General features: G+C 35.5%; 1 protein-coding gene across 2 annotated transcripts in view; it reads left to right on the plus strand.

Moving 5' to 3' along the window:
- Pdfr (Pigment-dispersing factor receptor) overlaps window positions 1-27,506 on the plus strand; it is a 204,470-nt gene that overhangs the window by 307 nt on the left and 176,657 nt on the right. The gene's annotated exons all lie outside the window — the stretch shown is intronic.

Genomic DNA, 27,506 nt, shown 5'->3' on the forward strand with positions numbered 1-27,506 from the left:
TTGATTTTAATTGCTAAATTGTTATTTTTGCATAAAAATTTCAAACTCGCTTATCATTCTTTTTGACGGAATGGCGGTTTGCAAAATTAAATTTGTGCTAAATCAATTGATAGAGTTTTATTATAATAACAACAAATGCGTTGGCGATAACCAATAGATAAATCCAATTTATGAAATGCAGTCACACTAGAGTGTCAATGTTCAGGCAGATGATGAGTCCACAATCACCTAAAATAAATGTATCTGAAATTAATTTATTAATTAAAATCATCAAAAATGCTCTTGAAATTCAAGTGGCGATTTAGTATGAATGAAATACAAATTAGTCAATAATATTGAAAAGATTTTTCTTCCTGATAATACCTTTTGTTGTCGCCAATTGATATTGATGTCCGATGTGAATTTATAAGATTTTGCCTAACATGCGGACTGACTGGATCGAGGGTAGACAACAAGATGCGGAAAGGTTTCTAGGTTTTCTATTGAATGGACTCAATGATAAAATGTTAGAACTGAAGGAGTTGGTTGAATATTACTTTGAAGATGAACAACCTCTTGTTGACTCCGCTTTGAGCAATGATTCAAATAATGGATGGAACGCAATAGAATCGAAAAATAAAGGACCATCACACCGATAAGTGACATCTTGGGGGGCAACTAAAGTCGAGCATTCATCGTACCGGGGACCACATTACTGAGAATATCCAGCATTTCCTCACCCTGCCACTCAATATTGAGAAAGTGAAGACTGTCAGAGAAGCGCTGAAGGTACTAGTCACCAAGAACAGTTTAGAGGGTCTGACTTCGTCGAAAACTATGGAGAAGGTTGAGGCATTGGGAGCAAATTATGCTTTGCAAACTTCCCGTTGTCCTCATATTGTATCTGAAGGTTTTCGAATACTGCCACAACGGTTGCACGAAGATTATCAAGGCTTTGGAGTTTGGATTCGACTTGGAGATTGATTTGACATTGGTATCGTCAGAAACAGTCTCCAACAGAGAAGCAGTACAAGCTCTTCGCCGTCGTTTACCACGAAGTCAAAAATGCCAACATTGGACACTACAAGACCGATGCCTTCCACACAACTGTTGGTTAAGGTACGACGATTCTTTGGTCAAGGCCGTGCAGGAAAATACGTGCTGAAGCCCCAGGGAACGCGAGTTCTTCATTTGCTGTTCTACAGACGAAGCGGTATGATCCGATCTCGATAAAGCCCCCTGGGTGGATGAGGTTGCTGCTTTTGAAGTAGAGTTCAGCGTCTGGAATCGTACGTGATTTCGCTTCTGAATTTCATTTTCTGTTGATTTCAATGGATTTTTTATTCTTTCATTTTGTTGCAATGTGGAAAATGTACTTTGTAATTTTTTTATTCTACTATTTATAAATTATTTCAGGTTGATGATAATTCATTCAAGCAACACATCATTGTGCGATATTCACTGAATAGCTTATGAAGTCGCAGCACGTTTTGCGGTTTTGTACTGTCCAGAGTGGAAATCTCACGATGAAGTGTTATTTGAATGCGTTATGTATCAGCCAATTCCATCACAATGATAATGATAATAATAATGATGACAATAATAATGGGGTCCTCTTCAATAATATTGAAGACCTTGGCTTATCAAAGTGCCTGACTTCATTTGCCAATATGGATATACAGTTTGAAATCAATACATGAGAAGTGATAAATGATGAATGAATATTGATCAATTACAGAAGAATAAATCTGTACGTAGCTAAGCAACTATTGAACAATTCAAAACACGTATTATAGTTGGAGGATAGTATTTGCTGAATAGCTGAGAAAAAAACTTGTGAATTTCTTCAGGTGAACAGCAGACGAACGTATAGGTACTCTTATAACTCAAGGTACTCTTATAATATGTGTGACTGATGACTTGTTTATTTTGTGGTAATTCATGATCACTTTAATGAAATGTCTAATTACAACTAGTTGATTTTATTTATACGACTGGTTTCGGGTTTGACTCCATTATCCAATATAAAACTGAGCTGTGAAGTTTTGACACCCGGATTTAACAGGAGTAAGGACAGGTATTTGATAGACAGGTAGTTGAGTGAATGAGGTTGCCAACTTTAAAATTAACCAATGAAAATTCTAGGGGATGTTAAACTTATGAATTCAAGAGAGGAGAGCTACATAAATAGAGTTACTCATTTAGGGGTATATATTTCTGGTTTTCGATTGATTTGTTAATTTCCATGGCTTCCAACAGATTCATTTGATTTCCTTCATTACATATGTGAAGGATTTTGAGGTTATCTTCATTTATCTTGTGTTTTGACTCTTGAAGATGTTCGTACATTGTAGATTTTTTGTCCAAACAGACGTGTTCACGCAGCCTTGTGTCAAAATTTCTACCGGTTTGGCCTGTATATACTGCAGAGCATTCGCCACACTATTCTTTATATACCTGATTTTTTCTTTATATCCCGTTTGGGTTTTCATTAAACAGGGTTCTACCTGAATTATTATTACTCATGTTCATACTTTGTATTTAGAGAAATGATTTTGAATATTTTCTGAAAGTTTACTGGCATAGTTGATGCTACTATACTTGACTATATTGTGTTCTCGGCAGTTTGGGTATAATATACTTATAAGTGTTTTGTGAGTTTTACCTCACATTATCTTTTCTCTTAGAGAAATTGGTACCTGATTGTGTACTGAAATTTGCTTAATTATTTTTAGTTTGCCTTGGAACTTCTTTTCATGTAAAGGGATTGCGAAATCTATGTGTACCATCGAGCTAAACGCGGATAATTCATGTTATGTCAACTAGTGGTAATTAGACAAAAGTGTTTCAATTCATTTCATTAAAGTACTCTCATAACACATATTCGTCAAAGTTTATTATCATCTTCAGGGAAAAACCAAAAACCTTATTGGTTATTGACGAGGTTGACCTCGTTGAAAATATACTACTCTTTTTTGTGTATTTAGAAACTTGCGTTTCTAACAACTTGACCATACCACACAGTCCCCTACAGCTCTGAGGTATGATTGATTCTCTACAGCCCACTACGACTCTAAAGAATGATTCTTCACAGCCCCCTACGACTGTGAGGAATATATCTGAAAGATCAGAGCTTCGGAAAGGATACACCGAAATATGTCTCGTGGGGTCCAATAAAATTATCATACTACTCTGTTAAAAAAAATGAGGTAAATTTTCATTTTTCCAAAAAAAAAAAATCATTTATTCATCAATTTCTATTTTGTTCCCTTCAAAGTATTCCCCCTCAGATATAGTACACTTGTGTCAGCGTTTTTTCCAATTCGTCATTCAACAATTCCTGAGCAATGCTCATGCGACGGTGTTTTTGATCAAAATTCATCAATTTTGGAACACATGCCCAACATTTTGGAAATAATTGCATGGCATGAGTCAACCGATATGCCGACATACTCAGCAACTTCTCTAATAATGATTCGACAATTCTCCTCAACAATTTTGTACACTTTCTCAACATTTTCATCGGGCATTGATGTGCGGAGGCGTACAAGGCAATCGTTGTTACTCACATCTTCCCGACCTTCTGCGAACATTACCATTTGTAAACATTTTTCTGATTCAGAGTACAATCACCGTATGTCACTGTCACATTTCAAGTATTTTCGAGTATTCAATACTACTAGAAAAACGCAGAACACTTCTAAGGTGTATGTCTCTCACCAACAAGCTGAACATGCAAAACAGCTTAAACTGAGAACACTAGTTTGAAACGAGTGTACCAACTTGAAAAAAATTCGCTAATCGAATGTATGTAGCCCACAAAAATTGAAAATTCACCTTAATTGTTTGAATAGCCTAAATTATGATAATCTAAAGTCCGGGTTGAACCGCGTCTGGTGTTTTTGGTTGATCGACGTTTTGCGTTTGAATTTGAAGCCATTTTCAAAGACGCTATGACTTCACTGGAGTCTCAATCTGCCTCTTCCCAGGTTTCATTGTTGGTCTCAATCCGCCTACCCACAAGATTCGACGCGTCGACATGTAAATATATCATCCCCAATTGTACTCGTACTTCAAGAAGTTTTGGGTCCAAAACAATTGTCTTCAACTTAGAGACGAAACATTAATTTCTCGCATAAAATTACGACTTTATATCACTGGAAGAGACAAATCTGCTTTCGTTACGATAGTCTGTGAAAACATTCATAAGGTTGAATAAATTATTCCCAGACATAGGAATTATTACGTTCATATTGAAAGAGGAACATTTTTGAGGTGAGATCATTTTTCCGAGAAAGCATTATATCTTTCCACTTCTCCATGTTCATATAAAAAATGTTAATAAAGCAAAGAGATTTGAAACTTTCTATGTTTGTTTGTAACTATATTTGTGAATATATATGTAGCAAAAAATATCACAAAAACATACAGAAACTTCAATGATTGTAATATGGACAGGATTAACTTGAGTTTGATATCATGTAACTTTTTGTTGAGCTGTGTTGATGTAGATATATTTTTTGAAGACTTCAAAAGTCAGTGTGAGTCAGTTGTTGACTCAATTGCACCAGAAAGATCATATACTTCGAAGTTAAATAGTGTACCATGGTATGACAACGAGGTTAAAATACATTGTGACAAAAGAGATTGGGCTTACAAGATGCTCAAAAATAAATGTGTGAATTTACTGAAACTCAAATAAAAAAACACTATTATGATAAAATTGATCAAAATAGGTCAAATCTGAGGATTATGTGGAAAACAAACAGCTTGTAAGTCCAAAAACTAATAGCAATACGTTTACTGATGGTATTTATTTCAAAATAAATGGTCAGTCAGTCATTCATAAAAATAATTTAGATATTGCAGAATCATTTAACAATTATTTTATTGATAGCGTACAAGAAATTCTGAACACTATTGATCAATCTGATTCACTTCATGAGAACAATGTTTTATCGAATAACAACTCCTTCGAGAAATTCAAAGTGTTGGAGTTAGCAGATCTGTCTAAATTGATCAACGGAGTGGAAATTAGATACAACAGTGAAATACTCAACTGCAAACTTATTAAAAAAACGTTTGGTGTTATAGGACATGCATTGTTGAATTTTATAAATACGTCTTTGAGCACTGGCAGATTCCCGAAGGAGCTTAAGACCAGTGTCCTTGTGCCAATTCAGAAAGTCCCTAACACAAATAAATCTTGGGAATTCAGACCAATCAACACTTTGCCTTGTATTGAAAAAATATTAGAACTCGCAGTTTATAATCAACTCATTGAATATCTAGAAAATAATGATATTTCACTAAAATATCAGTCAGGTTTCAGAAAACATCATTCATGTGAGTCTGCATTACAAGTCACAATATCAAAATGGAAAGAATCAATAGATAAGGGACATTATATCATAACCGTATTTTTAGATGTTAAAAAAGCTTTTGAGACAATTGATCGCATAAAGGATTCAGTGTCATCATCTCGCGATGTCATTTTCGGGGTACCTCAGAGGAGTGTTTTGGGACCTATATTATTTTTAATCTACCTGAATGATATAGATACCATCCATGGTTGTGATTTCATGAACTTTTTTGCAGACGACACTTTATCAATTTCAGGAGATAATATAGAAACAGTAGCTGATCAAAAGAAAAATGAACTGAGAAATGTTTTCAAGTACATGATTAGCAATAAATTAAAACTCAACACCTCCAAAACAAAATATATGATCTTATCAACTGGCTATAAGCTATCAGTCATCAACAATCTCAACATAAGATTACAAATTGCAGGTAAGTGAATTCAAATACTTAGGTTTCATGGTGGATAATCAATCGTTTATCTCTTCATGCTCATTTTGATTATATATATATATATATATATATATATATATATATATATATATATATATATATATATATATATATATATATATATATATAGTATATATATATTGCACGGTGACACCGTGCAAATGTAATGTTTTTCATTTTTGGTAACCAGTTGTTATCCATCTTTGCAATTGGCTGATGAGGCCAATAGCCAGAAACACGTGTCCGCGGTTTGGCCCTATTTTTTGAGTGTTCTGTCCACGAATTTTCCCCTTTTGATTTATATCATACACACTCGTTAATATTTATATCTCTGTATTCATATATATATATATATATATATATATATATATATATATATATATATATATATATATATATTCGTAAGTGAATATATATATATATATATATATAGTATATAGGTATATATATATATATATATATATATATATATATATATATATATATATATATATATATATATATATAGTATATAGGTATAGGTATATAGAAAAATTACTCAAAAAATATATTTTTTCTCAAGAATTTCATCTCAGCTCTCGATGTACTCAAAAATTACATTATATAATTATATAATCCAACCCCATTTTGATTATTGTGCTAGTCTGTTATACTCATTTGACCAAAATAAGGTATCGGCTTTACAAAAGTTACACAATCGTGGAATGAGGATTATTTTACAAGTGAATAGGTATGTACGAGTTAGCAATGATATTCCTTTTCAAACTAACACATAACTTGCTTCCAACTCATTTTGAAGAATTCTGTATATATAAATCTCAAATCCATAATCACTTAACAAGAGCTAGTAGCTCCCAAAAATTCCACCTTCCTCGAATTAATTTGACTAGTACGATGAAGTCTTTATTTTATAAAGGTTTGAATGAGTATAACAAACTCCCAATTCCGTTGAAAAATTCAATAAATGTTTTTCAATCAAAAAAAACTCATGAACTATATAAAATATCATATTTGATTTTCTTTTTTCTGTTTGGTAATATATTTATTATGTATATCCTCATGTTGAAACCATTCTGGAATCATTGAAAAATGGTTTTCATTATTTTTTTTCTTCTATCATATCATCATTTTTGTTATTTATGTCATTCATTTATATATTTTTAAAATAATATATGTATATTAGAATGTCCTAAAGAAATCAATAAATATTATTATTTTTTTTAACGTTAGTACTGCAGTAACTAAGGTAACTGCAGTTTCGTCCTATAAGGATATTTCAAACTTATACATTAAAAATGTATAATGTACTTATACATTAAACATTTATAAGTTTGAAAATGTCCATTTTTAATGTTTAAGTTTGAAAATGTCCTTATAGGACAAAACTGCAGTAACGTTAGTGACAAATAAAAGTGGTAAAAAATATATGAAGTTTCAACTGTCTTGTCTTCATTATGATTTCCTACCACGTAGTAACGGCTACATCCATCAATTCATTTTGGCTTTCTAATTCTTCATCTTCATACTAAAAAATGTAGGAATCTCCCAAAGAAAGGAAGGAAGTAATCAATTTCAAAGGAGGTAACTCTGTATAGAGATGTGTAGATTATGTTTTTTATCATTTCGGTGAATATACAGTCTGCACCTGAAGAAGTTGTATTTTTCAGGAATCTTATAATATCGAAAACCTCTTTCTCGCATACGGGTTTGAAGTTTAACGTTTTATGATATTCCATTGATTATTCAACAATCCAGATAAAGAATTATGAACAGCGTCAGTCGAGAAACTGAGAAAAGGAATTTCATAGTTGAACCAATTAATGTCATAATCAGCATAAAAGTCGGTAGAAGATTTCTCGTAAATTGTTAAAGAAAGCAAACATTTCTGAAAGACACAGATTATGTTGAAATTCAATGAAACTCATTGAATAGTATGTCTAAAATAATAAGAGCTAGATAAGTCTGACTTTATTGAAAATATCCATCAAATTAGAAAATCAAACAAAGGATATTTTCACTTCGTGAAAATTATGCTAAGTAAGTGTATTTTCGTTTGTTTGAAAGCGTTAATTTCTGGAATTTCTAGTCTGATTTGAAAACTTTTTTGTGTGTGATGGTCACCAGAAAATCTAAAACAAGCAGTTTTCATAAAGACCAAAACTGCAATACTCTTCTCGGAGCAGTTTCACCAACTAAGTTGGTGAAACTGTTGATTATAGATTTTGCCTGTATATATAATTGAATGTAATATAAACTTTGAATGAGAATATACTCTATTCCAAGATGGCTCTTGAAATATTATTTTAACAATATCCTAAATAGTATGTGATCCTTGAATTCAGTACATTGAGTTATGATTATTTGCAAGGATTGACGCTTTTTAGTATTCCGTAATTATCCTATAGATTCCAGGAAACCTATTTATTTCATCCATTCCTCACATCTTATGAAATTATGAATTAAGAAATGAAAGTATTATAGAGAAAAATCCAGGGCTTTGTTTCAATCCTGATGAGAGTTTCTTTGGAAAAGTGTACATCCAGAACATCGGCTGCAGATGCACATCTTTACCCGCAGCAGGAGGTTACATATCTTGATGAGGATCTAGAAGACATGTCGAATTGAGATGGAAATAAACAGGTTCAATGCCAGGAAAACCCAGGTATCGGTTTTTTCCAAAAAGATAAATGTCTCCGAACCGGAGACATTTCCACTTTCTGCTTTGATAAGTTTGTTGGGGGTTGAAATGGACACAAATATGTCTTGGCACAATCATATCGCTGGATTTGCAAAGGCTACTTCTCAAAAGCTTGAAACACTATTCTGAACCAGAAAACTGTACACACCTCAGCAACTTTTCATGAAACTCAGATCAGATCTTCTTTGGAGTATTGTTCTCATGTATGGAGCTCCGCCCCTAAGCATACCCTGAAGCTGTTGGATTCTATCCAGAAAAGTCAGTTAGTTTGAGTTGAAGTATTAAATATTGAAATTGTTCAACTTGAGGAAAGAATAGGTTGATACTCGAATTTTATGTATGTTAATATGATAATATGAGGAAAAGTTTTAAATTTATACTATCTTTCATTGATTATTTTGTGTATGTACATATATTATAGCTACTATAAGACATTTGTCACTTATATACGATTGATTAATGTTACTGATAGTGTACATACATAATATCAGCCACGTTTCACATAATAGCAGGGGAGGCCACGATGCAAAATGGGGATTTACTCGAGTGTCATTGAGACATATTAGGTTGCAAAACTTAGATGATGAGAAGAAAAACATATTATATAATATATACCTTTTCATCGATGGGGGAAGCGGCTACAGATTTTTAAATATGTAAAAAATACTGTTGCATGGACATACTCGAGCGCGTCAGATATTGATAGCATCAATGTCCTACGAATTTTTAATAATGTTGGTATGTTAATCTGATCTGATCGTTTGCATGATGTGGGTGGTTGTACGTAAGGGTTAAAAGTGAAAAGAAAAAAATTTAATCAAGTTCGTCAGATTTTCTAAGGGGGTGTTAAGTGCAACAAAAAAAGCTCCGATTCAATAATCTGACGATTTCGATCTGACGCAAACTCGCGGCCATTATTATAATGTGCAAAAAAAATTCGCTATTTTGAAATACACAAGCGCGTTAGATTAAGATATATATGGTTCATCTTTATGTTTTAGACGTGCTGTCTCATAATTTGACAAAAACAATATTTTTTTGAAGTTTTTTTCAATTCTTTGAACTTAATTATTTGAAAAGCTCAGGAAATAGTATGCAAATAAATAAGTGTATGTTTTTTAAATAGAATACTTGCATTTATAAGAAAATAATTAAAAAAATGCTCAAAAAATGTAATTTTTTATAATCAATTGATTAATTATTGAAGAGAAAAGAAATGAAACTTTCTATGTTTTTTACCACTTTTATTTGTTACTAACGTTACTGCAGTTCCGTCCTATAAGGACATTTTCAAAGTTATACGATATATAAGTACACTATATAAGTTTATATATAAGTTTGAAAATGTCCTTAAAGGACGAAACTGCAGTAACGTTAATTACAAATAAAAGTGGTGAAAAACATAGAAAGTTTAATTTCTCTTTTCTTCATTATGATTTCCTACCACGTAGTAACGGCTACATCCATCAAATAATTGATTAATAATCATCTTCATCTTCATCACGAACGAGTCTCTGTGATCAGCTGTGATGGTCAGGGCAACAGAATTCAGAGTGGGGACGGAGTGAGAGAGTGATAGATAGAGAAAAAGTGAATAGAGAATAGAGGAATAGAAACTCGGAGAGGGAAATATAGGTATCACATAGCTGCACGCATTGAACTTTATTGACGAATTTTTGTTATTTCGGCTTGCGGAAATCGTCAGATTATATATTTTTCGTTATCCTAGAATTATTTCCTTCAAAATAAAAAAGTTAGCTACGCTCGAGCATGTCGAAATGACGTTATTTTTTTACAACTTTGCTGCCCTCCCCTTTCTTTACGTCACTCTCAAATTGTCAGATTACTAAAATATACACTTTTCAGCAGGTAATTAACCCACCCTACCTTAATCTGACGCGCACGAGAATTTCTGATGATCAATTTTTTTTACTAATCTGATCCTTTATCCCTCACAGGCGGCCTTATATATGGGGCTCATATATGGTGGAGGTACATATGAGGTACAAGGTGGAGGTACAAGGTATCCCCCTGTATATTAATCTGCCGCGCTCTAGTAAATTCCAAAATCCCCGCTTGGGCTCCCCTATTATAATGAAAGAGTATAATGTGCTTGCTGGTTAGATTTTTATAATACTGTCAACAGTGAAAGTCTAACGCAAACTGAACACTGATCGTCAATTCAACTAGAGAGAAGGGCCTGCTTTCCACTGACGTATGCGTGAGATAAAGGGAACCCAGACAAACTGGCGCCGTTACGCGTTAGGTAACGAAGCGGTTTACCATCCCATAAGAAGTTATCACTTCAAAAAATCTCACAATGGAGCATTTTTTGAATCAGCCCGAGACTCGTACATGTTTCTCTGTTGCACTGTTCATGATGTGGGTTGTACATATAGGAAGGTTACCTGTTGATTTTTCGAAAACCGTTCTGGTGATCGCTTAAGATATGATAATATAAGAATTCTAAATATTCAATGATGTGTTCAGTTAGATTATAAGATTTTTTTAAAATCACTTGAAAAAGCTAATGTCTTAGCGAAACATGTTGTGATATATTTTTCAAATAAAGTTTGTGGAGATCAAATCGTGAGGTATAGTTTTTGAAATTACTATGGATTTTCATCAAGTAACGGCCGAATCAATCAGGAAAAAACAAGAAGAATATAATATTTTTCTCGTCTTGTTTGGATAAAATTTGAATTCAATCAAGTATTAATTGTACGCACGTTTTCAAAAAGGAGTTCATTCAATTAATTAGAAAGATTGCCATCCCTCCTTGAAGTCAGGTCCTTGTCCAGTTTGATGAAACAGACAAAGGTTTCACTGGCTTCGAGAGATTCATTATTTTTTCTCTATCCAAATTGTAAGCTCGATTCTCCACCTTATTTCTCAAGAAGTTCTTGTTAAATTCATCGGAATAAGTGTCTTCGATTTAAATTTTTTGTCAACAACACTTCTTTCTCGGTGGCATGGATGAAAAGCTTGTCAGGATGTTGTGGAGTCTACTTTATTCAATATTTCCACAACAAGGATTGTAGGAAAATATTTTGAACCCAATCAAGGAGTTTGCAATCGAGCACGGTCCAATTATGATGACTGCAAGTTGAGATTTTCGATTGAAGTGGAATTCCATGTACACTTTCAAAAAAATCATTAATGAAAGGGATATACAGACAAGCACAACGACCTACTATTATGAATAATATTACGAAAGTAAGTGTTTATTGGGATCACCAGTTCAAAATTGAAATGAGTGAATTTTCTCTAGCTTGTTTATTTTTCAAAGACCATTCTTGAAAAATAACCATGATTTTCAACGTAGAACAAAATTTGAAATATATATACAGTGTTTAATGACATTAGAAAAATATTTTGATGAATGATGTCATAAATCAAGTCAACACATAGTGAATTTACTTTATTTTACACAAAAATAGCAGGTGGTATTTGATTTGATTCAAAATAACTGTTATACAAGGTCTCTCATCAGACCATGAATGACGTACAAACCAATATTGTGCGCAGAGGTCAAACGCCTAAACGAAAAAAAAACTACAATCAGAAAATCTCCAGAATCCCCAAACAGAAAATAGTATATTTACACATCTAGAGAGAAAACTAGGGCTTTCTCACAAGTGGTGCGTATACGATGTTTTCTTTGATTTTTTTAACAGAACATGATGGCCCAGGAGTAAAGCCCTGGTGAGGTCCAAATCAAAAATTCAACTGTTGTCACGTATTTCGAGTTGTCATAGACAGTTTGATAAATAATCCGTCTCTAGAACACCGAGAGGAAAAGTAAGTTATGATCATGGGCGTTAGTGTTATCTAACTAGGAGAGAACGCGAGAATATCACGTGCAACCTTGATAGCCTGGAATATCAAAGAAAAGTTGGAGATTTGTCTTTCTTCTCTAGATACTTTTACGGAAAGTGTTCAAGTGACTTGGCATATTCGATTTCACCAAGAGCGATACATATCTGAAATACGCGACGAACTGTGGTTACTCATCGTTTTGAGGTTCAACCCAGTACACGTCGAACTTCACTGTTTAAGAACTATTTCATCTGAGCCCACTTGATATTATGTTGATGATGTTGATGCATTTATCGGATACCCTGCTAGTGCGGAGAATCATACATCGGTGAAACTAAGAGGCCATTGAAAGTTCGCATTGCTGAGCACAAGAAACACACACAACGAGGAGAAACCAGCAAATCCGGAATAGCAGAGCATGTTAGGACTCATCAACATAATATCAAGTGGGCTCAAGCTGAGATCATCTACAAAGAGGAACACTGGTTTAGGAGAAAATTCAAGGAAGCCGCCTATATGTTTTCCAACAACGCATTTAGTCAAGCTAGCGTAGAGAGACGTAACATACGGAAACCTCTAATCAAGGGAAAAACAACCAACCCCCGCCAAACGGTCATCTTCCGCTAAAATCCATGAAGCGAAAAGAGGAAAGAGGGGATAGGTGAAAGCACTCGAATAACATATAAATAGTCAGATCTCGGGGAATCAGTTATCACCCGAAGACAGTTATCATAATCGAAACGTCGTGAAGTAACTTGGTTTGGAATCTTTCAATTTTTATTTTTCATTTTTTGTTAATATTTTTTAATTTTCAGCTTAAATCAATATTTCAATTTTTTATTTTTTGGATGTAGCTTGTATGTTATTTCCTTGTGATTTCAATTTTTTCGTTTATTGAAATTGTTATTTTTCAGGGATTTCAAATCAATTTATATTATATTAGACAATGGAAATCGGATGTGAATCGGTAATTTCGCACAGGCACCGCTCTGAGAGCGGCTTAAGGATTTTCCTGTAGTGCTTATGTTTTATCCGTGAAAAAAATTTGTCCTGCATACAGGAGACGAAAAGCGAACTTTTCATCCCTGTGTAAGGAAACAACGTTTTTTCCCGCTGCGGTATCAGGAAAATTACTAAAATACATTTTACCTAGCGATTGATCGCCTCATCAAGAGGAAGGTGTCTCATGAATTTGCCTAGCATTAAATTTTTGATCAGCATAAGGAAAATCTGCCTCAGCAAATGCTTATGTTCAAACAATGATGCATCCAAATCGGAGATGAAAAGCCCTGCTTGACTTAAATCTAATGTGTTATTTTGTCCATGGTTACTTTTAGAATGAGTTAATGTGACTTTTATATATGTATGATGGAATTGGCCGATACTTGATGAAAATCCAAAACTAACATATTTAATAACTATAACTGAGGGTTTTTGTAAAATTGTTTAGTGAAAATTTCACAATGAAGTGTTTTTTAAATACGTGACTTTCATTTTTCGAAAACAAGGTTGAGTATGAAAAATACAATTTGTAGTTGCTTGATGTATAAAAAACAAGGCAGTGGCGTATTTTTTTCAGCATTTTTGGCTGCTGTGCTCACTGAGACGCCACTGGACCTTATAATTTCAATCTAGTCAGGACTAAATAAACTACTCATAACTTCAAAATACTGTACCAGATGTCAAGGTCGTAGCCAGAAAATAATTTCGGGGGGTTTGGTTTGGTGAAACATGAAATACAAAATGAAAGAAAATGGTGTTACATGATCATATATATTTATTAGAAAACCATTATAGAAATATTAACTTTTTTTTTACAAAATAGAATTTAGTTTTCTAGCTTTCTTTGCAGCGAAAAAATCAATTACCGCCTCGATGTCAATGTCAATTCTACGGTGGATTGGCATTAACGCCAAACCGTTTAGTCGTTCCTGGCTTGTGGAGTTTCTTAAATAGGTTTTGAAGCGTTTCAGAGAAGAGAAAGTCATCTCAGACGTACATGTGGAAACAGGCAGTGTCGCCAAGATCCTTAAAAGTTTGTGAATGTTCGGAAATTTGGATTGGTTTCATTCTCGAGAGCTTCAATAGCACATGTTGGTCGATTCAGTTCGGAATCTTCCAGCCATTTCATCAGCTGCATGTCTAATTCAGCTCTCACAAAGTCCCATTCTAAATGTTTTTTGTAGAGCTCAAAGGAATTTTTTTGATATTTACTATTGATTTGTTCTTTGCAATACAGAAGGAATTGAAATGTTGAGAGATGATAATGTGGCTTTATGATTTTGGAGTCTCGACTAAAGCTGATCAATTAAATCATCCAAAAGTGGAATTATTATAGTAATTTATTCGCGGAATTTTATTTTTTTCTTTTACAGTACAGAACAAATTCTGTGCATTCTGGAAAAGTTTGACAAATTTTGAATCAATATTTTGGCGAACATCTTCAATAGTCTTCATGATTAAATCGACATGTTGTGAAGCTGCTGCCAAATCGCAAATGAAAGAGTGAAGTATTTTTCATACTATCAGTGTGTATGATAACAACATACGCTGATCTCAGAAAAGAATCAGCCTCTGACGATGTTTCACATTCGATGTCAGTAATCCTCACATTTTCGCGCCCTTATTTGGTATTCCCCATAAAATCCCAATCAAATCGGTTTCCGATATGTCATAAATACTGTATTTTTGGGATCAACCCCCTGTAATTTAGAAACGCAGCAACCCCGGACATAAAGGGTTTTTCAAGAGACTTCCAAATTTTTATAGGTGATAACGGCCATCTGAAGCTACATCTGTCAAATTAGTTGTCATTTATCCAGTTTGTTTTGCCAAAACACCATCACATTCAACGACACGTTCAAATAATAAAATAAAAGTACCGCATGTTCGCGCCTTTTTGCTGTCGCCATAATTGTCCCACCGAAAGCACTAATAGCAATGTGGTGGATAAATTTGAGTCCACTGAATGAATGGATACGTGACCAAACAGAATTTTTGAATTTGGGACAATACCAATCAACATGAGATCCAAGAGCGTCCAATGCATCCCGAAAAAGTCACTATTTGGTGTGGATTTTGTGTTGGCGGCGTCATCGGTCCGTATTTCTTTGAGAACGACTTTGGTCAGGACATCACTGTCAACGTTGAGCACTGTAAGTCGATGACTACCAACTTTTTTTTGGCCTAAATTCGATGATCTGGACACCAACGACATGTGGTTTCAACAGGACGGCACTACGTGCCACACAGCTCACGCCACATTGGATATTCTGCACGAGCGATTCAAGCCTCCCGTGGAGGTGATGTTAACTGGCCAACGAGATCGTGCGATTTAACCCCGTTAGACTTTATCTTGTGTGGTTTTCTAAAGACGCAGGTGCATGTGAATAAGACACAAACCACAGAGATCCTCAAAGCCAACATAACCCATGCCGTCGGTCATGGAAAATTGGACGTTTCGGATGCGCTCCAACTAAAGAAGCCGTGGCAAACATTTGAACATGATGGCATTAATAGTTCTTTCGAAAAAATGGAAAAATTCGATGTTATACCACACATACATTGTTTTATTTGAATTTCAAGATAGGAAGTGCCTAATGAATCACCCTGTATATTCATGAGGAGTTTTCTTCTTGAAACTTCCGAACGAGTCGCCCTCTGATGTTTCGTGTCGTAATTAAGAAGCACCCTGTGTATTGAGGTATGCTGTACAACAGAATCATGAAGGATACATTTCCTGCTACATATCGTTCTCTTAGGTCAATCACAGTGAACCATAAAAATGTAATTGGGTTCTCAGGGGTTGAAATAACCATCAATAGTATAATCAATCGCAACAAATACGTACAATCATGAAAACTTGCACTTCACAATAACATGGAAAATGCAAACTTTATGACCAAACCCTGTTGGAAATATTTAGTATTTTTCATGTTTAATGATTGAAATAAGGGATATTGGTCGACGAGACATTATTTCACATTATCAGTTTCTTGGATATGAGACAATTTGTCGAAACATTTTTCCAAATATCGATAGTTTTATATTTGATCCAAGTGATTTATGCCGGTATTTTTCAAGTTATTCCAGTTGAATGTGAACATTCCACAGTCTCTCATTTTCATAACAAAACGTTTGTTATTACCTATAAAATACATTTAACATTTAGCAGATATTGAATTGTTATTCTAATAGAGTTATATAAATCCCTGATATCCTTGAGATGATAACCCGCGATGATTTTCAATTTTTTTCTAAAATTTTTAAAGTGGCTAAACAAATTTCGATGTTTCTGTTTCATTAGTTGTTCATGAAGTTATTCAATGAATAGTACAATCGGTCTGATCTACGCGATTGTTCGTGACAACATGGATAGTAAATAATCTCTGAATTGATTTTCTTCATAATTTTTTTCAAATCTACTGCATCAAACTGAAAATTGTAGGTAGGGTTGAAAGTACTAGTTGATAATCTTTTTTACATGTTATAATAGATGATATTCAATATTGATAGTGATATGGCTTTATTCATGCCTCAAACAAATTACAGGAATGAGAAAAAACTATATCGATTAAAGGCGAAGTTCAGCCTAGACTGTTTCATAAGTTAACCACTCAAAAATGGAAGATATAAGAGTTGGATCGTACTCCACTAAGGTAATGAAAATAATAACGTTAAAATATGCTTGAATAAATATTGAGAATCTGGGTTTTTTCTTCTAAACTCCTACTTTGAAAAATCGGCTTCGTTTGATTTCTATTGGCAGATTCTGTAGCTAATAATACTGTATTTCAATATTTACATTTATAGAAATTGACTGAATTATCATGAATGTAGGAGGTAACTTTCTCCTCCACCATAATGAAAGACAAATTCCGATATTCTCTTGATTACCCTAAAAAAGTTTTTCATTTAGTGAAACTGATGAGTCTGCCACATATTCTTCAACGTTGAATAACATTGAAAATCGGATGTTCCTTTATAGTTAACTAGTCAAAAAACCAGGGTCAGAACTCTTCTTGGAAAACAATCTGAACGACGACAAACCTAAATATTCATTACACGTAACATAAGACGGTCAGCCAATAGGACACCTATCGATAATATTTTTCTTGGTAGTGAGTGGGTCGTGTTGAAGTATCAATTGTAGAAAATTGCAATTAGGAAATGTGAACTGATGAAGAAGTATTGGGAATAATTCGAGTGCTTAGAAAAAAACAAGGTTTTTGTTCTCACAAAAGAGTATTAGATGAACGAACTTTAGTCGTTCCATTAGGAAATTAATCACTAGCCATTCCCGCGATTTCATTTGCGTGGTCTTCATGCTGTTAATCATTTATCAGGAAACTAGTTTTTGTGACAATCTGGTATTAGGCTCATCGAAAGGTTTTGCTCACTGAAAAATCTCCTAGAAACATCTTTTCAAACCGATGGAAACATTTCGAAAAATAATTCATTTTCATTTCTTTTATTTTTCAGAAAATCAATCCATCAGATACTTTCCTGGAAATATAATTCTTACGAACTGATAGGAGCATTATACCATTTTTGAAGTGATAACTTCTTATGGGGGGGTAAACTGCTTCGTTACCTAACGCGTAACGGTGCCAGTTTGTATTGCTTTCCTTCCTCTCGTACATACGTCAGTGGAAGTCAGGCTCCTCTCTCGTCTGACAGACGATCAGTGTTTAGTGTGCGTTAGACATTTACTGTTGACAGTATCACGTAATATACTTTTATTATGTGAAACGTGGTTCAAAATGATGATACTATTTATCAGTATCATTATTCAATTCTACATAAGTAACAATTGGCTTATTGGCAATTGGCTAAGCTTTTGTCAAGCTGAACAATACAAAAAACATTGCTTCTCTATGGATATAGAAATGAAACATTTTCGAAAGGTTTCTTGGTATAATGGACTTCAGTGAACTGCGACGACTGGAGTTGGAACTGAGAACAACTTCATTAATTTTCAACTCGGAAACAAATAATTAGTTATTCGAAAACTAGGGCATCTTAAATAGGGATACTAATTCCTTTGAAATTATTAATTTCAATTTACTGATCATCTGTATCATTGTCTTATATGAGGTATGAAGTTATATGTCCCTATATTGTATCGCAATATCATCGATTCAAATCACAAAATACAACAGCAATACAAAATAAACAGTTTATATGTGCAATAAACAGTTAATAGGTGAACAAAGAAAAAAACTTTCATAGTGATAACTTCTTATGAGAGGGTACACCGCTTCATTACATAACGCGTAACGTCGCCAGGCTGATTAGCGATATTACACGTCTGTCACACGTTTTTTCATCTTGGGGAAAATCAATTGCAGTAAATAGTGGAAATCATTTGCAGCCATACGTGAAAACATTCGAATCATCCACTTGTTGATGATAGACACTATTTTGCACTGACGAGTGGCCAAATAGCCCGAAACCAGTCTGCAAGTGTGTTTCAATATTTGAAAATCGATTGTGATAGTTATATCGCCGACCGCATATATAGGAATAACTTCAGTGAAGAATCCTGCAATGACACCTCTCGGATATAATCCAACGCCCTTCGTGGTATCAGCCAGGGGAGTAGTTGTTTTCTGATACGTGTCAGTCCATCAACCTACAGAGTTGATTTGAGACTGGCCTGAACAAATCGTTCTTTTAAATAATTTGAGCCAGTCTCCAAGTATGCCTACTCAATATGTGAAAAATACCAAATATTTCACAACGAAGTCGTTATACAATTAGACTGCACAGTATTACAAATCTTATCACTGCAGATGAAGAAGAAATCGCACGGGAGAAGCGCCGTGTTCTGTATTGCCAGGTCTACTGTTCAAGAGATGAAATCTACTGATGACTCAGTTATTTCTTCATAGCTTAATATTTAAATGACTATAATAGTAGAAAGGAAAGTAACATGTATGAAGTATCTATCTATAAAATCTATCCACTACTGTTATCTTCTGTATCATTGTATTTGACTTTTGTAAAACTGTTGAGATCGGTACATGACACTAAATTTATGCGTTCGAAAGTCTGGAAATCAGTGTTTCATACGAACTATGAACATTGACATAGGTTCCATTCCGAATAACTTATTGGTTACCTTCATTGGAATCGCTCGGTTTAAAATAAGCGGGAACTTTCACATGAATATTTCCCGCGAATTTCTACCAGAAAGCATTGATGTGGAAGAGAAAGTATATCCTGGATAGAGATCAGGATTATAGTTAGGGATTGGTCTCCATCTCGTGAAACGCTCAATTTGATTGGTGAAATACGTGTTGAGAATAGTGTTGTAGTTCTGGTGTTTGGTAAAAGAACCTTGTTGGGTCGGCTTTGTTACAGTTCTCTTGTTTTCCTTATTCCTGTAGCGTTTTCAATAGAAAACCTATTGTAACCAGAGACGTTACAGAATTTAACTCATTTGCTTTCAAGAACGCCACTGAACTGACTCTGCCAAATTGAACTACTAGCTGGAGAAATAGGAGTCAGAAAGTAAATACCAAGTTTGAGGAAAATGGGCGGGACGTTTTTATGATATTGATGAAAAATACCTTTTTTTATGTTCATGATATGCAGTAGAATGCCTTCAATTTTTATTCTCTCGAGAAGGAAGAAAGATATGAAGGGAACACAGGAGTCTTTCCTGTTCTGTTCAAGCTTCTTGATCTAAGAAAATAAAAAAATAAAAACTATGAAGTACAAGGCAGTGGCATACTTCAATTTCCCAATATTATATGCTGTGGTGCCCACCAGGAAGCCACCGAGGGCCTAATAATCCAAATCTAGTTAGGGTTAAACAAGCGCCTCATTACCTCAAATAATTGTAAGAAAATTCAACCAAACTAGCTCAAGGATGTTCATGATATTTTATAAATTATGTTTTTTTTAAACTTCAACGCCTTGTATCTCTGAAACGAAGCGTCTACGGATATATGTACATAAAAAAGTTTTTACTAATACTGTATGGTTTCGTACCGTAGTTACGAAACACTCTGTGTATTGAATTAAGCAAATCAGGTTTAGCACATTTAATTATTCAGATTCATGTACAACTCACAGGACTGAGACCTATTTCATTAATATTTGAACTATCTTTCTGGATTTAAAGCTCAAATTGAAGACGACAGTCTTCCTTAACAATCTGAAGAATGATAAGTGAATTATTCCTCATAGTTCAGTTGATGCCTTGAAGGTCTTGATGTATTTCATTAAATTGGAAAGTTCGTGAATGAGAATTTTATGCATCCCTATTTACGAACTGTCTACCAACAAATTTTCCTGACAGCTGCAAGGGCTTCCTATCGATCGCTGTAATGCGATGACAAGTATTAGAAAACTTCTAAAGTGGTTCAAACTTTGTTATAGGAGTCATGAACTTTCTTAATACTTGCTAAGATGTTACATATGATATATATGAAGGTTGACATGGAAAGGAAAAGTCAAATGATATCAGGTATTCAGAAATTGCTCATAATTTTGCTTTCAGATAGATTTTTTCTGATTATGTAAATCAAAAATTTATCTTGTGTTCAGATAAACGGATATCTACACTTTTATTCGTGATTCCAATGTAGACCGTTAGCTGACCTTAGACTTTGTCTGATAGTTTTTGTTGACCGAAACATTGGTTTCACGTCGTGTTCCCTAAGATTCTCCCAATCCAGCCTGTAACATTTTTAATATAGAGAAGGAATGCTCTTTACTTGACCAGCCTAATTGATGTTACTTCAACGTTCTCTCTTCTGGATCGTATGACCCTCTCGACGTCTCCTTCGCGTAGAGAGGAAAGAGGGGATAGGGGAAAGCACTCAAGTGACCTATAAATAGTCAGATCTCGTCGGCGGCTAAGCTGGATGAAAGAGTTGTTCTCCAAAGGCTCAACGATGAAGTTGAGGACCGAAATGTTCTGCCTGATGAACAATTTGGCTTCAGGAGAGAACATTCCACCGCGAGTTACAGGCTCTAAGGCTGGTCGAAAACAACATCCACGAATCAAACACCAACAAAAAAGTGCACGAAGGCACGAAGGTCTTCTGCACAAACTAATCGCGTTCGACCTGCCTCGAGGACTGATCCGTTGGATTGGGTCTTTTCTGGAAAACAGAACATTTCAAGTTAGAGTAGAGGGCTCTATTTCTGATAACAGAGAGATCCTCGCTGATCTCCCAGCGATCTTCCGAGGCCCGAGCGTGTGAATATATCCCTGTACGCCGATGACACGGCTCTCCTCTCATCTTCCATGGGTCGGGAGCTAGGCGTCGTCTACATGCAACGTGCATTGGACGAGCTCGAGCGCTGGTACCTTGATTGGAAGATTCGACTGAACCCGAACAAGACGATAAACATGGAAAGATTGCTATCTTATCCGGCCAGAAAAGTGAGAATCTCTGGAAGGGAGATTGACTGGCAAGCGCGAGTAAAGTACCTCGGCCTTCTAATAGACCGTAGGCTCACTTGGAACTCACACATTATGAGCGTTAAATCAAAGATCGAGGGTCGGATTCACCTACAATACGATGTTTGAGCCCATCATCATGTAAGCTTCAGGCGCCTGGGGACAAGCGGATCCGTCTAACATCTCCATCCTGGAGAGATTACAAAATAAGTTAATACGGATGATGTGAATGCTCCGTGGTTCGTGCGGAATGAAACCATCCGCAGAGATTTGCTGCTGCCTTCCATTCAGCAGTCCATTCAGTCGGGAAATCGGCGAGTTTTTGATAGCGCAGAAACTCACGAAAATACGTTAGTTAGTGAAGCTTTGGATTATGCTGTAGACGACCCCTCACAATATAGAAGTCCCCGACATTCTGTCGAATGAGGTCCTCCCGTTAACGGACGAATAGATTTTTCATTCATCCCACTCCAGCCAGGTAGGGGTACCCCGTGAAGGGCGGTACCGATGTCTGAGGAATTCATACCGCCAATATCTCCTCAGTCATGAACCCATTTATCCTTCTTCGACAAAAATCAGCTAAAAGGGTAAGAGAGCTGGGCTCCAACCTGAACGAAATGAATACGCTGGGCCTGAATAACTCCAGTTATCACCCGAAGACGATTGTGGATACTAACAGTCGAAACGTCGTGAATGACCTTGGTTTGGAATATTCTAATTTGTAATTTTCATTTTGGTTGTTATTGGTTAATTTTTTGTATGTTACTTGTATTTTATTTCATTGTAATTTAAGTTTTTTGCCTAATATAATTGTTATTTTTTCTGCTAACCTGTTTATTTTTTAATTTTTTACAGACTCTTTCAGGGATTAGAAATCAATTTATCTCATACTAGACAATGGAAGTTCGAACTAATGAAATTCTCCTTTGCTGTACTCATTCCTTTTGAAGGAATGTTTCAGGCGAACAAGTTTCTTCGGTAGAGTCTCGGGTTCACAGATACATCAGATAATTTACTCCTTTTTTTTTGTTGTAACTGGTGGACTCGGACAAACCGACGGATCAGCTGTGGCCGAACATGCTTTCAACAAAGAAGGCACCCACATCATGTCATTCGAAGATACAGTAATACTCGATAAAACTCAAAATTCCCACACTAGAATCCACAATGCCGGAAATTAGCGTCTAGTCAGGGGAATTTTGAAACAGCTCAATATCAACAAAGCGTCTGGTCTTAATGAAGTACCCGTCATCGCACTTAGAAAGTGCGCAAATGAACTCGCACCAGTTTTTTGCAGACTTTTCAACTTGTCTTACAAGAAAGGAGTTTTTTCGTTCTGTTGATTGCTCGCTTTCAGCCTATTCCCAAAGAGGGCAAAAAAACTCTCCCAAATAACTACAGACCCGTCGCTTTGCTATCAGTGATATCAAGAATCCCGGAGGAAGCCGTAAACAATCATATCCTCAAATATTTGGAAGTCTTCAACATCTTGAGCGATCATCAATATGGCTTTCGGAAACAAAGATTAACAGGCGACCTTCTATCGTATGTCACCTACATTTGAAATAACGCGAATAGATGGAGAATCAGGAGCTGTTGCGCTTGATATTTCTAAAGCCTTTGACCGTGTGTGGCATGAGGGTTTGCTGGCCAAACTTCGACGCTATGGCTTGTCGAATCATTTTTGTGTATGGCTCCTCAGCTTCCTGAAAGAACGTTTCCTGCAAGTGATTGTCGATGGATATCTTTCGAATACTTTCACCATCAACGCGGTGTTTCCAGGGATTAATATTGTCTCCAACCCTCATTTTATTGTATATCAACGACTTATTGGAAAAAACCAAGAATCCAATATATTGTTTTGCTGAAGACAGCACAGCTGTCTCGTCATTACATTTGGATTCCGAGACATCGACTTCGGATGCACATCTTCACCGGCAGCAGGAGGTTCAATATCTCAATGAGGATCTACAAGAAAGTAAGCATTCAGGAACTGGATGTAATAATGTCAGGTCAGACAATTCCGCTTTTTTCTTCGATAAGTCTGTTGGGAGTTAAAATGGATACCAATATATATATACAGGGTCCTGCAACAGTGGCGCGGTGTTCCATATCTCTATATAGGAAGCAGATAGGAATCTAATTTTCTATAATATTACCTTATTGCTCGAGCTCGACAAAATAAAAATATTGGCGGTCTCACAGGGTGTTCGATTTTTTCTGGGCGGATCCCAACTGTGTCTTTTTAAATGGCAACCTATATTTTTTATCGCTTTTTCGGTTTCTTCATAGAAAATAAAATAAACTTTATGTATATCTGCACTTCGAAAATATTGACGGTTTTCGAGATATCTAGCATGACAGGTTTTTTTTTCCAATATTCGTCACTCAGAATATTTGAAATTATAAAGTGGTGCCAAGTCCAGTTGAAATTTTTTTGGTCGAATATTCTACATTGGTAACTCTCTCAAACGATATATCTGAAATCGACCTGTGATATACAGGGTATGAAAAACCGCTTGCCAAATATTGTAAATGAAAATTTGCAAAATCTTCCTTAGATTAAATGGATCACCCTGTATATTATTGATCCATAAGAAGCGCCAACGAAACCTCTACAAATTTCATTAAGTATTCCCTATGGCTAAGTTCAATAGTTTTTCTTAAATGAGCATTTCTTTCGAAAAATGGTCATTTTTTCAAAGCGAAATCCATTTGACGACTGATAAAAATATACGAAAGATATCTTGTTTCAATTTTGTACATTAGAAGGTGTCCAAACAAATATTTTTTAACGAAATAAATGTATGTACCTATCACTTTTTGCTAAATGGAAAATTATTTTTTCATTGGATGCAGAATTTCACTCATAAATCGTGCAATATCAAACCAAACAAGTTAAAAGAAAGAAACATTATAAATAACTATTTTTTTCATGTTATTATATTCATTCAGAGCTTGAGTTCTAGATATTCAAATTTGTCAACTGGCAAATTACAAAACTACAAAAGGGAGAGTTTAATTAAGGTTGATAATGAAACTTTTATAAAATATGTTCAACATGTCTTCAGTGCAGATATACATAAAGTTTATTTTATTTTCTATGAAGAAACCGAAAAAGCGATAAAAAATATAGGTTGCCATTTAAAAAGACACAGTTGGGATCCGCCCAGAAAAAATCGAACACCCTGTGTGATCGCCAATATTTTTATTTTGTCGAGCTCGAGCAATAAGGTAATATTATAGAAAATTAGATTCCTATCTGCTTCCTATATAGAGATATGGAACACCGCGCCACTGTTGCAGGACCCTGTATATATATATATATATATATATATATATATATAAGATGCAATCTGTCTGTCTGCCTGTCTGCCTGTTTTTCCGTTAATCAGCTGTCGCCCGATTGGCCGATATTTGATGAAAATCCATAACTAATGTATTCAAAATCACTTTATTGTGGGATTTTTATTGAAGGGTTCACAAAAACGCAACACGTGTTTCGCCATACAATGGCTTCTCCGGGCATATTTTCACTGACATGCATGCCCCTTAAGGATTTTTCTGTAGTGCTTGTGTTTCGCCCTTAAAAGAAAAAAATTACTCTACAAGAGTATATACAGAGACAATAGGAATTTCAAAACACAGACATTATTACAATAGAGGAGAAAATGCAATGAACATTAATACAATCTGGCTACCTGTCTTCAAAGGTACACAAACAAGATCAGGTGATCCAATCAGGAAAAACTAAGCCACTCCCACTAATAATAATACAAAACTAGAGTTAACGACCAGAATCGTTTATAATGTGTTTGGAACAACGGGAACAACAACCCGAGCACCCACTCGCAGACAATATAGTCACGTTGAGAACCAGAGTGAATCCAGAAACATTCTGCTGGAAAAACGTTTAGTTGAGATTCTGAAACCCGACTTGTGTTGAAAAATGTTGAGAATCTCACTCAAAATGAAGGACGGTCAAATACTTCTAAAAAATAATGAATATAATGGAATATACCGCGAAAGCATCGCACAAAATTTTTGAAAATAATTCATTCCGAAGCGATTTCGTCCAAAGCGATGAAGGTAATAACTCATTTTCTGGCACTTCTCGTGATATTTCGATGTCAGTTGACAAGAGAAAGATGACTGCTAAGCAAACTGTGATCTTTTTTGAGAGAATTCATGGAAAGCATCTATTGAAGGCACTTTCCCAACACCAGAACAAAAAATTACGGTCTCTCGACGCCCGTTTCGCTAACCAAGTTAGCACCCTCAGGATAACATTATGACTAAATGTTATTACTATGTTAATGTTTTTATATCCAAGTAGCCTGACTATTTCCTGTTAGTATTACCAAAGTACACTGGTTAGTATTATATAACTACTACCTGTTATTGATCCTATGCTGAGCTACCTGTTTTTAATACCTCTAATGTGTTATGTATTTTCTCCATGATAGTGATCATCTCCAGTATTCATGAGTTTTTTCTATTTCAAATCTACTCATGATCAGATTAGCTGTGGAAGGAACAACGGGTTTCCCTTTGCCGTATCCTCATGTTGTCCATAAAACAGTTGGCGAACTGGAAGCACCGACCAAGCGTCTTCATTTCGTTCAGGTTGGAGCCTGGCTCCCTTACCCTTGCAACTGATGTTTGTCAGAGGGACAAACTGGTCATGGATGGCGACATGAATGTTCTCAGAACATCAGTACCGCCCTTCACGGTGTACCCCTACCTGGGTACACAGAGTGATCATTATAGGTTTCTGCGCAATCAAAAACTTGCTGATTCCTCGACTGAATAGACTGCCGAATGGAAGGTAGCTGCAAATCTCTGCGGATGGCTTCATTCCGCACGAATCAAGGAGCATTCACAATCATCCTTATCGACTTATTTTGCAATCTCTCCAGAATGGAAATATTTGACGGAGCCGCTTGTCCCCAGACGCCTGAAGCATACATGATGACAGGCTTGAACATCGTGTTATAGATGGTAATTTTATTCTTGACTCATTTTGAATCTTCTGTTGATCAGAGGGTACAGACTGGCTATCCGACCCTCAATCTTTGTTTGAACTGATATAATGTGTGGGTTCCAAGTGAGCCTGCGGTCTATTAGAAGGCCGAGGTACTTTACCCGCGCTTGCCAGTTGACCTCCCTTCCAGAGACCCTCACTTTCCTAGCCGGAGAAGATATCGTTATCCGATGGTTTCTGCTGGGTTCACTCGGATCTTCCACTCAAGGTACCAGCGCTCGAGGTCGTCCAATGCACGTAACATATAGACGATCCCGAGCTTTCGACCCATGGAAGATGAATGGAGAGCCGTATCATCGGCGTAGAGAGACACCTTCATACGGTCGGATCTCGGGAGGTCGCTGGTGTAGAGCGAGAACTGGGAGTAATTTTGTTATATGAGGGTACAGCAATGGGAAACCCGTTTTCTACGGGTTTCACATTGCCATACCCTGTTCATGACCAGATTTGAAATGGAAGCAAGGGAACAATTGGATTACTTTTCACGAACCTGGATCCGATACGTGGATGATGTATTTGCCAGTTTCGATACGAATATGAGTAAGATAGATGACTTTGTATTTTGCACCAACAACAGATTTGCCAGTATAAAATTCACGTATGAAATTGAAAATAACGAAGGATTACAATTCTTGGATGTACTACTTATTAACACTATCAATAAGAGTCTTGAGTAAGATGTATATAGAAATAATACGAGCACTTTCAGGTATATCGCTGACAGCTCTCATCAT

This window comes from Leptinotarsa decemlineata, unplaced genomic scaffold, assembly GCF_025532065.1.
Source record: "Leptinotarsa decemlineata unplaced genomic scaffold, Ldec_3_MD MMD2_tig00026354_RagTag_RagTag, whole genome shotgun sequence".
Taxonomy (NCBI): domain Eukaryota; kingdom Metazoa; phylum Arthropoda; class Insecta; order Coleoptera; family Chrysomelidae; genus Leptinotarsa; species Leptinotarsa decemlineata.